We start from the raw sequence: 17,305 nt of genomic DNA, 5'->3' as shown, positions 1-17,305 counted from the left end.
CACCGTTCTTCCCGGGGGACTGAGTTTGCTCGCCTGCTGTCTGAGGCAGGAGCTGAGCTCCCAGCTCTGTCCTCAGCGCCCAGCGCAGCCTGGGCTCGCAGGAGTGCAGAGCACAACGGAGGGGTGGGTTGCAGGGGGGAGACTGGGAAGGAAGTGTTTTAGGACACGGTGACCACCGAGCACGTGGACACCTAGCAGGCTCTCTGCACTGCCTGGGGCCGGATTTACAGCTTCCCGTGTGTCGTTCCCCCCCCCCCCACACACACACACACTGAGGCCCGGCTAGAACATTTACAGCGACCACAGGAACGTTGATGAGAAATCAATATGGAAATATTACTGGGTCCTAAACAAAGCTCGTTAACCGAAGTTTCCAGAGAGCCAACGATCAAGAACATGTAAGTCTGGAAAATGACCTCGCCCCCCCGGCTGCCCTCTGGCTGGCCCTCTTCTCTGAACATAATAAACCACACTCAGTTCTGCCAACGCTTGAGCCTTAAGGCAGATGATGCTCAAAAAACAACTTAAACATAATTTTAAATATTTCATATACTTTTACTCTAAAAATATATAAAACACTTCGGAAAATAGAGAACAGAAAACTAAAAATGATCCAGAGTTTACTCATCTGAGGCTTTTTCATGTGTTTCCTGTGCATTTATTCCCCCACTTTATGGGATTTGTTTTCTATTTTATACAGTTGTAAATATGACGTACAAGCAGTTTTATTTTATTTATTTATCTTAAACCCTTGCCCGAGGATATTTTTTCCATTGGAAAGAAGAGAGAGAGAGAGAAACACTGATGTGAGAGAGACACGGCGATTGGTTGCCTCCCACACGCGCCCCGCCGGGGATGGAGCCTGCAACCGAGGTACATGCCCTTGGCCAGAATCGAACCTGGGACCCTTCAGTCCCCAGGCCGACGCTCTACCCCCCCTGAGCCAAACCAGCCAGGGCCACACATGCAGTTTTATACAATGCTTTTTTTCTCACTCATTTTATCGTAAGCGTTTAAAGATATTACATCATTTTCAAAGCCAGAATTTTCAGTGGCTCCATCAGCTTTCTGGACTTGGATATACAGCTTATTTTGTTTAGTCGTTCGCTCAATTCTGGAATTTTACATTGTTCTGGATGTTTTATCCCCTATAAACTGTGCTGCATGAACACTGTTGCATAGCTTGTCCGTGTTTACGAGCGGGTCTTTCAGGTAACAATAAACCACTGAGAGCTTCCTCTATCGGACACTGGGCTAGTGTGCATGAATTATCTCAGTTAATCTTTATAAAAAACCCGACGGGTAGGTCATTTCATTATCCCCCCAACCAGGAAACAAGCACCACTGGACGTGTTTCCTTGAATGAGGTGAGTGGCAGAGCCCGAGCGAACCCAGGAAGCCTGGAGCCCACTTTCATTCTCAGAAGTGCAATTCCTGGGTCAAAGATTTATTATTAACAGGTTTCCCCAAAGGAAGACCTTTAAAAAACAAGCAGCCCAGCTCCTTCCAAACCTCCACACTTTTACGTGGTATCTGGGGTTCTGTCCACTCCTTCACGCATGAGTCGGAGGCCCAGGGGAAGCGGGCACGCTCCCAGTGAGGCCGACCTGGAAGGCCAGGCCTCACCTCTTTGCTCCGCAGCAACAGAAACGTCCCCAGAGGACCTGAGGAATGTTTTCCGTTTCACAAGGTTAGAATTGCTGCATTCGTGTCTTCCTGCCGCTTCTGCTGTTTTAAACAGACACTGCTGCCCTGGCCTGTGTGGCTCACTGGTTAGAGCGTGGGCCCATGTGCCAAAGGGTTCGGGTCCGATTCCCACTCAAGGGCATGTCCCTGGGTTGCAGGTTCTGTCCTGGGCCCCAGTCGGAGCACCTGTGAGAGGTAACTGATCAATGTCTCTCTCTCCTCTCCCCCTCCTTCCCTTCCACTCTAAAACTCAATAGAAAAAATATCCTCGCAGAGGATTAACCAAATAATAATAATAATAAAAACAGTGCAAACATGCTCTACGCTCGGAGCCATTCCCACCCCCACCCCCGCCATGTGTTGGCGGTGTTACTGCGCCTCACTGCGCACTGGGCCGCTTTGTGAGCGGCTAGTTAAGCCGTTCTCCTAGGAGCCTCCTCAACACAACAGAACGTGCTCCTTCTACACAGCTCTCCTCCCTCTGACTTTCACTGCAGTTGGAAGTCGTTAGGCTGAAACAGACCGGCCAGGCCTGAGGGGGCCTTGGGGAAAAATGCTTTGGAGCCTTACCTTACCTCCCGGGAAGGTCTCAGGTCCTCTTGCCGTCTGTGGCAGGCCAAACTAGGACACCCGATTAAACGTCCCTGCAAAAATTGAGAAAATGTATTGAGCAAAAAGATTTCAAAAGAACCTTGAAAATCACTAGTATTTTTCTGAATCCCATCTGGGGGCCACGACGGGCAGGTGAGCTTAGTTAGGCAAGTCCCTCGTCACGTTTGAGCCCCACTTCCTATCTGCAGAGGGGTGTGGTGTGGCGCCTCCCTCACAGTGCAGCCGTAAGGACTCAGTAATATACCAGCAGTGTCTGGTGTATCCATCCTGGCCTGCGACTGGCACTAGATAAATGTTAGCTTCCTTCCCATATGGTGAAGCTTTTAACATTACAGTTACAGCCCACCTGCAGAGATTTTTCATACAGAAACAACCTGAAGGAACAGTTTAGGAGCACAATTTTTAAAAAATCTTGTGAGCCCAGCCAGTGTGGCTCAGCGGTTGACCATCAACCTAGGATCCAGGAGATGGCTGTTCGATTCCTGGTCAGGGCACATGCCCGGGTTTCAGGCTCCATCCCCAGTCGGGGGCGTGGAGGCAGCCGATCAATGACTCATCATTGATGTTTCTCTCTCTCTCTCTCTTCCTCTCTCTGAAATCAATAAAAATATATTTTAAAAAATCTTGTGCATTTTTTTTAGCTCTTCAAAATGGCCCTGGCTAGATCAAACCACGGCTAAGGCTATGCACTGAGGCCTGTGGTCACCCCAGGCTTTCTAATCATTTTGTCTCTTTTATAACAAATGCTCTTTAAATACTCAGTATTTCCTGAGACAGAGGCTGAGCACCAGATGGAGAGAGGGCAGGAAAGGAGGGAGCTGGAATGGACCCACCCTCTGGACAGCACCTTGGTCCCCATCTGTCATTATACGAGCTTGCCTGTGGAGGGACTCGCCCACCAGACCAACCTTCAGTGGTTTATTAGGGTCCCCTCGTCACATGTTCATTCAGCAAATGTTAATTGGGTATCAAGTATGTGCCAGGGACTGGCCTAGGCGTTGGGGATGCTCTAATGAAAAAAAAAAAAGACAAAAAGCTGTGCCTGTTGCTCAGGCCGGGTGACTCCCTGGCCCCAGTCCTTAACCTGGACTTGAGGCCTTGGTGCGTTCTTGCTGATCTGCTCAGCACCCAGGTGCTGTGGCCAGTGACCGTGACAGCGTGTGCAGGCCAGCGGAAGGCGATGCCGGGTTAGCTGGCCTTTCACCGGGGGGGCTTCGCTTCGTGCAGAGCCCTGTGTGAATTCGGTCTTGCTTTGGAGGGCACTGAAGAGGCTCACTGCGCTCAGGGACCTCGCGGCCCACTCTGCCCTGGGGAATGAGCGACGCGCCCTCTTGTTCACGTGGGTCAGGTTCCTCTGAAGTGGGATGATGGGTGAGGAACCCTGTCTAGGCCGAGGGGTCTCCCTTTCTGTGGACAGTGCCTGGTCTGCCCTCAGCCCAATCCCGGGGGCGTCATCCACGTGTTAGTGGCCGGGGGTACAATACTTAGTAAGGCTAGTCTCTGCCCCCAGGCTCCTGCAGGTGGGAACAAATCAGCAATTATAATGCAACATAACCGCAGTGTTTGTATCAGCGCTGGTGTTGGAGGAGGGAATGATTAACTCTGCCCAGGGGCGGCAGAAGGCCTCCCTGCAGGGGTCATTTCAGTTGAGGCCTGACTGACGGGTGAGCGAGGAATTATTAGGGGGACAGGCAGTGGGTAAAGACGGGGCAGGAAAGGACAGCACAAGGGACAGGAGAAAGCCGGCAGGTTTCAGGGACGGCGTGGGGTGCACGGGGCAATGCTGCCTGGGCTGTCTGCAGGGGAACAGGACAATGACAGTGACGAGGGTGCAGTGCCCGCGAAGGGCCTGTCATGCATGATGTATGTGCATCAATTCATCTGTTATTCTGGGGGGGGGTCACTCACATGACCTCGTAGGCATGTGAAATTTTCCACAGCAAACTCTGAATCCTAGGGGTTGTTTTTTTTGTCCCAATATCTTTCGGCTTCCGTTTCCCATTTTTACCCGTCATAACCACGTAATACATAGAACTCATGTGGGAGGCAAGTGTGTCCAGGTTCGTCTGAGTCCATTACTGCGTTGCTGTATTAGGTGGAAATAACGGACGGTCAAGGGCATTATGGATCGGCTGGACGGATCATCCACCCTTGGGGATTATTACCTTTGCTGTTGACCCAGATCATCAAGATCTGAGGGCTGTTCATAGAGACCTTCATTCAGGCCTCCCATTCATTCAAAGGACAATGAGTCCCTCATGTGCCAGGTGCTCTTCCAGGTATTGGGGATACAACAGGGAACAGACAGACACACATCCCTGCCTCCCGGAACTGGTGTCTTCATTGGGGGGGGGGGGGGAGAACAGAACTATAAGCCCCGTGTATACGTAAAACCTATACGGTGTTAAGTGGTGATCAGTGCTATGGAGAGAATGTCATCAGGAAAGAGGCAGGGGGAGGGACAGACGAGCTCATCAATGGGCCGCTTGGGGAAGGCTGGGTTGAGAAGGGGAGGCTGAGAGGCCCTGACACCTACTGGGAAAGGAATTCGGGCAGAGGCCACAGTGAGCCCAAAGGGACGGAAGGAGCCTGCCTGGGGCAGGAGGCCCTGGTTTGAGTGTTTCGAGCCAGGGGAGTGCAGTCTTGGCCGTGAGGACAAAGACTCTCCTTTGATCAAACTTCTGACTTGTCCCTCACCTGGGGCTCTGTCCTTGGCCTGTTTGGTTGTTTTACCAAGAATCCCGCTAAATCAGCTTAGTGAAAATTCCCCCACCCTTGCCAGCTAATGAAGTCCCTCATCCCCATGGTTGGTATCTCCGGCCTGCCTTCAGCAAGAATCCCCCCCACCCCGCCCTGGCGTTTCCTCTTAGTAGTTTTCCATCCACTGCCCCCTCCCTGCTCCTTGGCTAGAATCCCCACTTGTCCTTGTGGTAATGCAGTAGCCCCACCCCCACCCCTTGGCCGCCTGCCTTACCATCTTTAACAAGTGTCATGAATAACTTTTTCTCTTTTAAAAAAATTGACTTGAGAGGAAAGGAGAGAGAGAGAGAAACATCGATTTGTAGTTCCACTTATTAATGCATCATTGGTTGATTCTTGCAAGTGCCCTGACTAGGGATTGAACCTGCAGCCTTGATGTATCAGGAAAACGCTCTAACCAACTGAGCAACCGGGCCAGGGCAGTAGTTTTTTTGTTTTGTATTGTTTTTTAATGGGGATATACAGGGCCCTGGCAACCACTATGAGGCACATGTGTGGGGTATTGTTACTAATGCTGAGATTCCCTATGGAATCACCCATCCCCGGGTAAAGATCCCAGCGTCTGAGTACCTAGTCGAGTCCTGGCTCCTAGATCCCAGTAAGGACATGGGCAGGTCCCCAAGTCTCAGTCTGTTTATCTTCAAAATGAAGACGACAGAACTATGACCACCAACCTCTGAGGGTAGTGAAACACTATAAAAATATTAATTTAAAAATGAGCACCAATCGTAAAGATAGAAAGTGGGCCAGTGTATTCCCAGGCAGCCTGAACGGTCTAATTGTTCAGGCCTGGGATTCGCAGCCCAGTAACTGGGAAGGAGCTGAAGTCACCCCTGCTGACCTTCCTCCCTGTCCACCCCGCCCCCACCCCTCCAGGGCTGTCCTTGGCTCCTTTAAAAGAAAGCTTCTTTGTGCGGTGTCTTCTCTCTCTTCTGCCCATTGATTTAATTTGTTCATTGGAGGCCTCAGTGGTAGAAATCGTATCCTATATTTGGCCCAGGTCTATCATTTTTTTACTTATTACCTTTAGGAACTTGACACAGTGAGAGACAAAAGGTGGGCTCTTCACAGATGTGAAGCCGCTGGTGTGGATTCCCAAAGATCTGCTTTGGGAGGTATAACCTGGCAACCAGTGAAGATGACAGAGACTTAGCCTTGGCCATGCTGAGCCTTGATTTCCTTCTCTTGAGAGAGAGGATTCTGCGAGAGCTACAGCGAGATTGTTTGCATCACGCGTCCAGCACAGAACCTGGCGATCGGCAGGTGCTGAATTCCATTTCCAACTCTCTTTTTTAAATATATTTTTATTGATTTCAGAGAGAAAGGAAGGGGGAGAGAGAGATGGAAACACTGATGAGAGTCATTGATCGGCTGCCTCCCGCACGCCCCCTCCTGGGGATCGAGCCTGCAACCCAGGCATGAGGCCTGACCTGGAATCGAACTGTGACCTCCTGGTCCATAGGCTGACGTTCTAACCACTGAGCGACACCAGCCAGGGCGGACTGCATTTTTACTCAGCTTCTCCCATCCCGTGTTAATGACCGGTGGCCGGGTTCCTATCGAAGGCTGTTCCCCAAGCCCATCAGCTCCCTGGGCCTTGCTCTACCAGCCACGTCTCCCCTCTGGCCTCCGTCATACTTACGCTCCCTGTGGAACCTGACAGCATGCTCTGCTCTCCCCGACAACATCTCCTGTCAGCCTGGGCCTCCCTGGCACTGCTACCTCCTGGTTTCCTCGTGCATTTCTGGCCTCTCTGTCTTTTTACCTGCCACCCTGGAAAAAGACGTTCTATGGGAGGTAACCTCACAGGGGAACCTGGTCATAAATTCCTGACCGGGCAGGTCACGGTGGGTAGTCACACTCCAGGACTATAAATTCTTCAGTGAAAGCTTTTAAACCAGCCCTGTCCATTGAGCACCTAGGTTAGCTCGCCTTTTAAATACAAGAACACTGCCCCTGGAAGGAGGGCACATAATCTTGTTCACTGTCCTGTAATCCAGTCCCCACCTTCCTTCCTTCCTCCCACCTTGTCACCATCTGTAGTTCCCTCCTCAATTTCAAACACATAAAAGAAGCTGCAGACCTGTTACTCTCTGGGGCATGGGAGAGCTTATTTTGGGCAAGACCCCTAATTCGAGTTCTACTAGGCAGTAAAAGGAGGGGCAGAGTTTCTCTTGAGTTCAAGGCTAATGCTGCCTTTTGCTCAGAGCAACCTGCACACCACAGAGGCACATCCCATTCGGAACCTGCAGCAGCCTAGTCGAGCTCTAAAATGAGAATCTGCTCTGATTCTCCAAAGTAGCTCCCCTTTGCCTTCAGGAAAAGTCCAGGGCTGGGTCCGGCACCCACCTGCCTGCCTACCTGTCTGGACCCATCCCCCGCTGCTCCATCTCCAGCCAACCGAAATGCTTGCCGCCACCCATCCCTGGCTCCGGGCCTTTGCCCTGGCTGCACCCTCTTCCTAGGAGACTCTCCCTTCCCCCACCCTCACTTCGCCCATCCACACTGAAGATTCCTACTCATCCTTGAAGTCCAAGTTCGAGCATCGCCTCCTCCAGTAAGTCTTTTCAGACCCCACTGGGCATTCCACCACCGCAGTCATTAATCACGCCATTGTACTCATCTGAATGACCAAATGAAGCCCCGATGGTCAATGGCACTGAAGGGAGCATTTGTTGAAAGAACTTCAGTCCCATTGAGAAGACAAGAAACCGGGAGAGCAGGCTGTCAGATGAGCCATCGGCATGTGTCCCGAAGTCTTCAAAGGTGACAGCAAAGAGAGTCGAAGTCTTGAGCTAGGCGTAACCCCAGGTGACCTTCCTCTCGCCACCCCAGATCTACCTGGGCCACCTCTCCCTTTCAGCTGGCAAAGCTCAGCCCGAACAAAACAAAATTAAGGATGTAAATTAAAAAAAAAATGATTGCAGTGCTGAATTAAAGTGATCTGCACTCCTTGAGAGTCTCTGTTCTTTGGGATTATGCCCTGCCCCTTAGCATGGATAACCAAGGACTGACCCCATCTCTCTCCCTGGAGTATCAGAGCAAATTGATAGCACCTTAGGGGATGAAACCACGTGGAATCAATCTGGAGGCTTCCTGGAGCTGCAGAGAAAGCACCAGCTTCAGAAAGTCTAAGGTCCCCGCCAGGTGGATCCCGGAGGTCCTTTCAGCTTATTTCCAGGGCAGCAGAGGGCCCTGGACTGTAGGAACCCATCAGCCCAGGTGATTCTGGGGGTGCTCTAATAATATCTCCCAAGCTGAGACATTCTGCCTTGGAAATTTCCCAAGGGCCTTCCTGCCTTCTTGTCCAGTTTTCTTGGGAGGCCATGGGATGGGAAATGGTCTCATTCCCCCGTTACAGCTGGAGAAAGTGCACCTCCTGGGAGGTAAACAAGCACCCAAGATCACACCATGAATTGGAGATCAAGCCAGGACCTGCACCCGGGCAAAAATAAATTCTGAAAGGGCATGCCACCAAATCGTCTATGAAGCATCGTCTGTTCTTTACTTAAGTCTGGGGGGTGGAAATTAAATTTGGGAAAAGAAGGGTAGGAGCATAATTAAAGGATCCAGCAAGAGACTATAAACCCAGAGGGAGCAACTCATTCCTTTGTGCCTTTTTTTTTCCCGCTGCTTGAGCTCACACGTGATTTTCCTTATGCCTTGTTCCCAAATGTCCTTGTTTCTTTTTGCCAAGTCAAATCCTAAAGTGCTGAAGCCCGAACCCTTCGTCACCTGACTTCCTTGGGGCCTGACCCTCCCTTGATTGACTCCGCCAGGGGCTGACCAAGCAATGTCCCTTATTGTTTTCATTTTTTTTTAACTTTTTATCATGGAAAATTTCATAGGTACACAAGCATGCAGAGCAGCTCAACTCTAAACAGGAAAACCAACGATGCAGAACTAAACACCTGGGCCCCAGGGGTATATGCGTATTTCCAGCTCAGGAAATCGTTAGCTGACCCGTCCACTGCACCGAGGTGGGCTGGACCCCAGGCTTACGGAGACTGTCTGCATCCAATGTCTCCTCCTAACCGCGTGGCTCCTGGACAGTCACTCCGAGGCCTGTCGGGCCATTTTTAGTTTAGGTTTTCAATGCCCAACAACCAAAGGCCTCGTCACTGCCACCTGCCTCCTGCGGGTTCCAGTCCCTGCCCCAGCAGCATGTCCATCCAGCCACGCACCACCCTGCCAGCAAGGACGCTGACACACCTGAGGTTCACCCTCTTGCATTTCCAGGACGCATTACCCAGGTGAGGCACCTCTGGATATCCCTGACCTATTAATAATACGTGACAAATGCCTGTTGAACTGAACTGAGTGACTAAGCCAGGGCACTGCTTGGAGGGAGACAGGACACGGGGTGGGGGTGGGGGGGAGTCCACGTCTCCCAAGAGACAAGTACGTTCCAAAATAAAACTGTGGCCCTTTCTAGGTCACAGGAAGCTTTCAAATACCTTATACCGTTTAATCTTGTCCCAGCCCGTGGACCATCGCTGCCTTCATTTTATGGCCGAAGAAATGCAGAGTCAGGTCAAGCTAGGGGCCCAGCGGCGAGGGGGTGCTCAAGGGAAGCGGTGGAGAAGGCACGGAGCCAGGTGTGCCAGGGGAACACGTCTCCAGCTCAGCTCGCCCCCAGCACGTTCACAGGCGTCTCAGGTGGGTCCACAGCGTGCAAACCCCAGGCTCGGGGGCGTGGGGGATACACGAGACCGAAAACATGCCCTCAGGGGATCTGCAGTCCCGCAGGGATCGCAACATACAAACGTCTATTCACAGAGGATGTGCGATAGCTCTTGGGCCTCAGAAAGGCATCCGTATTTTATTTTCTGTAACTTAACCTCTATAAAAGTCTCCATTTGCCCTGCCCCCTCCTGGCTGAATTCCATTTTTTTTTTTTTTTAATCCTCAACTGAGGATATGTTTTTCCATTGATTTTTTTTTTTTAGAGAGAATGGAAGGGAGGGAAACATCGATTGGTTGCCTCCTGCATGAGCCCCAACTGGGGGGCCAGGGATCGAGCCTGCAACTGAGGTAGGTGCCCTTGACCTGAATCAGACCCGGGACCCTGCCGTCCGCGGGCCGACGCTCTAACCACTGAGCCAAACCGGCCAGGGCCGAATTCTTAGGCCAATACCAGGCTGTCTCAGTCAATTCCATGTTTACATCTCTTGGGACTTCCTGGGACGGTGTCAGAATCCTGAGCACCCAGTGGGTGTCAGAGGTGGGGGACGCCCCATGACCATTGTGCTGGCCTCCGCCTGACCTTCAGATGTGGTTACCTGTGGTGTGGTCACCTGGCCATTGGCTTCATCCTGACGCAGACACCACCAGGACCCACCTGCTGGCGGACGCTCACGGCCCTCCTTGGGGACACAGGGAAACCCGAATCCTCCCCACTGCTCTGGAGCCGGGGAAACCGTGGCTGCTTCGGCCCCTCTGCTCTCAGCCTCCTGCATAACAATCTCTGCCTCCCGTTCGCAGGCCAGCGAGGCATGAGGAACACCTGGCGCTGCCCGGGCCCAGACAAGAGTCGGGACAGGGCTCCTCTACTCCTGGATAGTCACGCTCCTCTGGGGACACGCGCATCCCACCCTTCGGAAGCTGACCGGGGAGGGGGACCCCTTCCCTGTGCACTCGCCTGCCTTCTTGCCTCATCCGACCCTCCAACAGGCTTCCTCTTGGGAGACCGCGGGCGCCGGAGCCCGGCTCGGCCCGCGGGTCATTGGAGCTTCACAGCCCCCACCTGGGCTGCGACGTCAGCCGTCGGACCCAGCGCCCGGCCCTGCTGTTCCTGCTCCGTAGTCGCACCCGGACTCTAGCAGCCTGTGCGCAGAAAGGTCTCAACAGAACATAAGACTTGGGGGGGCAAACGCGAGGACACAGCAAAGGCAGAGAGAGTAGAAGGCAGCACCTTCTCCCTCCGGGAACGTGACGTGGTTAAGAAAACAGGACGGGGGGGGGGGGGCGTCTCATCATCGGGGACTCACCCCACGTGCGGTTCCACCCCTGCAAAGACGGCGATCATGATTATTGCAAGTTTAGAATCCGGAGGGGGGAAAAATATTCACCGAAACCGTTTTCTCTCTCCCCCTCGCCTGCGCTCCTTTGCTTCTGGAGCCCCAGCCCCTCCTCTGGTTTGCCCGCTGTCTCCCCGAAACAAACCCTCCCGGCCTGAGAGCAGGCGCCCTCCTCACAGCGCCTCTGGCCCGGCCTGAGAGCAGGCGCCCTCCTCACAGCGCCTCTGGCCTGGCCGCTTCCATTTAGACGTGGTCTGGGGCGGAGTGCGAAGGCTGCCTGGGCTCGGCTGCCAGCTCTCCTATCCCGTTAACGTAAGAAATCCTTCAAACCTGTGAGGAATTTTTGTGAGTTTATTTGAGCCAAAGTGTCGACACACATTGGGAAGCAGAGTCCCAGTGGATTGAGATAATGCTCCGGGGAATGGCAGTTTTGCACCCTGATTTATACGTTACAATCAAAAGAGGAGACCTAAGTGGGCTGCATGAAATCCGTTGGTGACAGATTAGGGAGGTGGGAGAAAGCAAAGCGGGGAAACCTCTGGGATTGGGTAAAAAGTAAAATGACAGACATACTTCTTTTACTTAGGTGGGTGCAGGATAGTTCACAGTCAACAATAACAATGAGGGGATCTGTGGTCTCCGCAGAGCAGTACCTGAGCTTTGAGGCGTCCGGAAAAAGGAAAATTACTTTGACATTCCAAAGATACGTTATCATAGATGCAAAAAGACAACAGGCTCAGTTAAGGTAAAGATTGGCCTTTGTCAGGGAAGATACCGGCCTAGGACATAAACTGCTTTTTAGTTAAAAGGTTTTCATTTCAGACCATCCTTTGTGGTGCTTTTAGGTCTCCGAGTCTGCAAGGCCACCACGCAGGCCTGCCCTGAGCTTGTCAGGTTAGCATGTGGCCCCTCTCTGTCCACACCTCTGTGCTCCCCTTTCCAGAGAACCCTCCCTTCTCCCCCCGTCCTGGTGCGCTAATGAAGAAGACACTCTTCTCCTGTGTCTGCTGGGCACAGAACGGGGCCCCAGTGCATTGCCTAATGGTTTGTTTTCCAGCCGGGCTGAGCAGAATCAAAGCCACAAACCACCACCGAGCGCCAGAGACGTCTGCGAGAACAGAGAAAGCCACGTAAAATGCTGGAAAAAGAAAGTAAAATAAAATCCCAGGCCAGCGGGATTCTCTGTATTTTATTAAGGAGTAGGAGATTATTTTTATATACATATAGGTGTATGTCACTTAAAAATTATGCTAATGTTATTTAGTAATTTATTGAACATTCATTAATGATAATGCTATTTAAAAAAAAATAAAAGCATATATATATATATATATATGTAAATATATAAATATATCTCCCCTCATGGAACCAGCCCCTTACTCCTTTCCTCCCTCCTAACCCCGACTACTCTGCCACCAAGGGATTAGTAAGGGATCAGCAAACTGATCTATATCTTCTCGCTTGCAGCCCATGCCATGGAGCTCAATACTGTCTCTGTGCAGGTAGCTGGTCACCGGACGCCTTGTGCATCCACTCACTGACCTCAACTGTGCCCATGCTTCTACTCCAGGTGTTGTCATCTGCAAATACCCACACCCCCTTCCAAAATCATGATTTTGCAAATCTGATTTTTAGACCACATCTTATTTTGCTGGGAATTCTTCAGCCTCGTGGAGGCCCCTAACCTATCAGCCCAATTATTTTTTTCTTTTGTTCATTTGCCCTCTCTTGACATTACTTACAACTTTATGACCCGTTTCACGATTCATCAGTATCATCACTGCCCCGCCACTGTCTTCAACTATTTTACCTTTCTTTCATCACACTCATCTTAAAAACTGAACATGTTCTGTGCCAGCACCTCCGGAAATGGCTACAGGAAACCCCCAAAATGAGCAAACTGTCGCCCCATGAACAACTCGCTTTAAATGGGGCCTCATGATGCCTGGGGTTCCAGCTCTCTCGCGGGGCAGCTTGATCTACTCTCTCCAGTGATGTTTTCATACCTGTTTTTCACTCTTCATATTTCCCACTCTTACCTCTTACCTTTCACTTGACGGTTGATGGAAAAGCTGCCGTGTGGAAGCGCCCACCTTTGTAGACCAGCTCAGCAAACCTGCTCGTGTCTGCGGCATCCATCTTTCCTCCCGCTCCTAGTTCAAGGCCCGAGGGTCCCCGTCCTTCAAAGGCCACTCTCCTCATGTGCACCTGGTCTTCCCTCTCTCTAAGGCAAGGCCCTGTCTCGGTGGCATGTCATTAGCTGCCCCCTTAAGGGGATCAACCCATCCATACACGAGCATGGTGCAAGAGATCCTGTCCTCAAAACCTGCAAAACTTCTCTGGGCCCCTATCCTTCTAGAGCTCCATCCTGCTGCCTTTTGTGCTGTGCTGACTTCAACAAGTTGTCTATCTATCATCTATCTATCATCTATCTATCTATCTATCTATCTATCATCTATCATCTATCAATCATCATCTATCATCTATCTATCTATCTATCTATCATCTATCTATCATCTATCTATCTATCTATCATCTATCATCTATCAATCATCATCTATCATCTATCTATCTATCTATCTATCATCTATCTATCATCTATCTATCTATCTATCATCTATCTATCTATCATCATCTATCATCTATCTATCATCTATCTCCACTTCTCTTCACATGCATACTTTCCCCCTTCGCTCTTGTAACCATTCTGGTCTGGTTCCTTCTGTCACCGAGGATCCTTCTGTCCGTCTGGTTACCCCGTGCACGCTGACAGAGGGCCACAAGGGGGCGCCAAGAGCCAGGTGTACCGGTGAAGTACTGGAGCATTGGGCTCAGCTCCGTGGGTCAGACTGGCCGGCCAGCCAGGAGTAGGTATTTTCCCAGACAAGAGAAGATGGAAGTCAAGGCGCTTCCTAAACATCACCGGGCCCTTTTTCCAACTGGAAGCCTAGCCATGCGCGAGGATAGCCGAAGAGGAATGTCTCATTCCATTTACGGGACACTATCCCTGTGCACAGGTGTCCTCCTAGGAGCTGGGAGGACTCAACGGGTCCCGTAAGGAACAGCCGGCTACAGTAAGTTGGTACTGACATACTGTGTGTCTGCCACGCATGAAGGATAGTAGGGCACAAGGCATCACCTGCTCCTTCTGCTCTGATTGCAGAGGGCCCCAGAGGCTCGGCTGAGGACTTGGCCTGTGTTCAGAGGCTGATAAAAAGTCCACGGGTCTCCCGGAGCAGGGAGGAGGTAAGGTAACAATGAAGGCACCCAGCGTGACTTATTTGCGTGGGGTGTTGGGAAGAGGGGCAGGTCAGGGATGCCCCTGGCCATGGTGCAAGAGACCGGGGGTCCCTAGCATTCCAAAATCTATCAGGAAGACTTTTTAGTCTACAAAGAAAAGTTGCTTAATTTTACACGATTTATTCATAGAAAATTTTCCCAAATTTTATGATTCACTCTCTCGTCACTGTTCAGACATCATTTGCTCCCAAGGAATGTTACGCTTCGTGAAATAGCAAGGCTCCATCATTCCTCCTTATTTGAAAATGGAGGTGATGTTGGTCTAGCCTCAAATTTCTAGCCCCCTCCCTTTTTTCTTTTTATTTCCACACGTTTCTCTAAGGACGCGAGTGGACAGAGGGAGGAGGATCCAGCATTCCCCACGCCCCAGGAGAGGGGGCTGATGAGAATAATATGGGATAAAAAGGCCCAGCTAAGCTGACAAATTCAGAGCTGGAGCCGCAGACACAGTCTCCAGGGCCGGAGTCCTCTTCTGAGAATTGGGCCAGCGGTGGGCACAGAGGACAACAGCCCTGCTAGACCCACCGCTGACATCTCTCTGCCTGTGTCGGGAGTGTGGGCGCATCCACGGTTCCAGCTGTGAGGGGCTGGGGGAGGCAGGGGCTCCCCAGGAAGACCACCTCTGAGGGTGTGCGTAGGACAGTGGAAATCAACGTTGAGGGAGGCTGAACAGACTGTGATCAAAGCTCTTGCCAAGCTGTTTAATACTCTGAGTTCCGAGTTTCTCATTTACAAAATAACGATATCTCTTTGCGGGCTCGGTAGGAAAGGAAAGAGATGCGTATTCAGCGCTCAACATACAAGGAGTCCAATAAATTGGGGAATTTCACTTTGTTTCATTCTCGGAGCCGTTTCCCGCCTTTACTGCCAGATGGCGCCAGTGAGCAGCGCTGCCCTTTCCCAAGGCTTCTCTTTCCCCGCCGGGCGCTAGGTAATTAGCTCCCTCCCGGCGGCGCTCGGGCTGGCATTTAAATCCAGCACCGCACGCAGACTCTGTGGTTTCCACCCATCTGCTCCACGAAGAGCTGTGAAACTCAGAAATACCTACTTCTAGCCAGACACCCATTTCTCCAACAGGGCTTGTCAGTGGAAAAGCCTTGGTGATATATAACCAGGCAGCTGGGCCTTCAAAAGAAGTCAAACATTTAATTAGGAATCGTTCTTTCTTTCTTCTTTTTTTAAATGCTTATCTCTATTACAAGTGAGAGAAACTGGAAAGAGCGCAGAAATTGGAAGTTCAGGCCACGTGGGTTTGAACCTCAGTGAGCTGAGCAGCCTTGGACAGATCACTGGGTCGTCCTGAACCTCACTTTTTCCATCTGTATAATGGGTATAATAACAGTCGCTGCTCCACAGGGTCCTTGTGAGGATACGGGAGATAATACACGGAGGACACTCAGCATAAAGCCGGCTACACGGGAAGCACTCGCGAAGCATAAGCATTTCTGACTCAAGAACGTGAGCTCTGGAGCCAGAGGGGCGTAGATCGGACTTGTAGCTCTTCCGCTTCAACCTCGCGTGGCCTTGAGTAAGTTATGGAGGGTCTCTGAGCTTCCCTGCCCGTGAACATGCCAGGATGAGCCTGAAAATCACAAGGATGTTTATGGGATACCTTCTAGATTTGTATCACCGCCCATTTCGGAGGGGATTCGAGTTACCCACTCACTCTCTTTCTAAAGCAGGTAATAAACACGGGGTGAAGGAAAAACGAGAGAGAAGGTTAGGCCCTTGGCTCCCACTGCTAGAGCCTGTAATCGCTAGCGATGGGTCACAGACTCGGCCTTGAGCTTCTCAGCACCAAGGCGACAAAGGACGGCCGCCCGGTGAGTGAAAGGGTTCCGAGTGCTGGGGAGGCGCAGAGGGGCCGAGGGCCAGCCCCCCTGCTCCTGTCCTGCGGCTGAGGGGACGGCGTGGGGCTCAGGGTGAACCCCAGTGGAGGCAGAGATGGAGGTGTCCTCTCCAAGCACAGAGCACAGGCTGAAACTGGACGCAAACTCGCCAGGTGCCCGGGGGCTGGAGAAGGGAGGGCGACCTCGTAAGGGCAGAGCGTGACTGTGTCTGCATCCCCATCAGCAGCGGCGGTGACCAGAGCCAGGCTCGGGCAGGCCCTTGAGGGGGAGACGGCGCTCTCCAGTGTCCGGCGCAGGGACCTGCACCGTCGGAGCCGCCTGGAAGCGCTGTCCACAGGGCTGCGTCGGTGTGGCGCCTCTTCCTCCCGCAGTCGGCTGTTTCGCGACAATCCCCAGGGGGGACGTTGGTTGTCCGTTTTCGAGTGTTTGGCTTTGCTGTTTCCCCGAGGACTCGTCCTCATGGACCTTGAGGGCGGACAGTGGTCAGGACGGGCACAGGGAGAGTGGCGCTCTTTCTCCAGGTCTTCTGGACTCGGGACGTAGCCGACGGAGCGGGGCTGAGGCTGGGAAGACAAGACCGTGAGGTTGCTCGGGAGCCGAGTTCCTGCCGTCCCAGCCACACTCTCTGCTCTCCCTCCTCCTTCCCTCCTCCTCCGTCTTCCTCTCCCTCCCTCCCCCCTCTCCCTGTTCCCCTGACTCCTCCTCGCCCTCGCCCTCTCCCTCTGCAGGACACAGTGGGACAGGCCCGGTGGAAACCTGCGCTTCCTGGGCTTTAGCCGTCCCGGGGCCAGGCTCCCAGGAGCAGCCAGGTCCCCGCCCCGCTGGGGACCTGCCCCCAACAAGCCCGGGCGCCACGCAGCCCTCTGCTGCCTCCTGGTGTTTGTGCCCAGGAGGCTGAAGATGAGCCGGCCGGTGACAACGAGCCTTGGGTTCCTGCGCCCGCACTTGCTCTGACTTCCTTGCTCCCGGCAACAACTGAGTCGTCACTCGTCTCGGGCCTTAAACACCCTCTGGGCTCTTGGCTCCCCGCAGCCCAGGGCAGTAGCTTCTTATTCCTGCAGTCATCCGTTTTCGAAG

The sequence above is a fragment of the Miniopterus natalensis genome, chromosome 17 (assembly GCF_054644295.1).
Source record: "Miniopterus natalensis isolate mMinNat1 chromosome 17, mMinNat1.hap1, whole genome shotgun sequence".
Lineage (NCBI taxonomy): Eukaryota > Metazoa > Chordata > Mammalia > Chiroptera > Miniopteridae > Miniopterus > Miniopterus natalensis.
Note: the sequence above shows the minus strand (reverse complement) of the source record.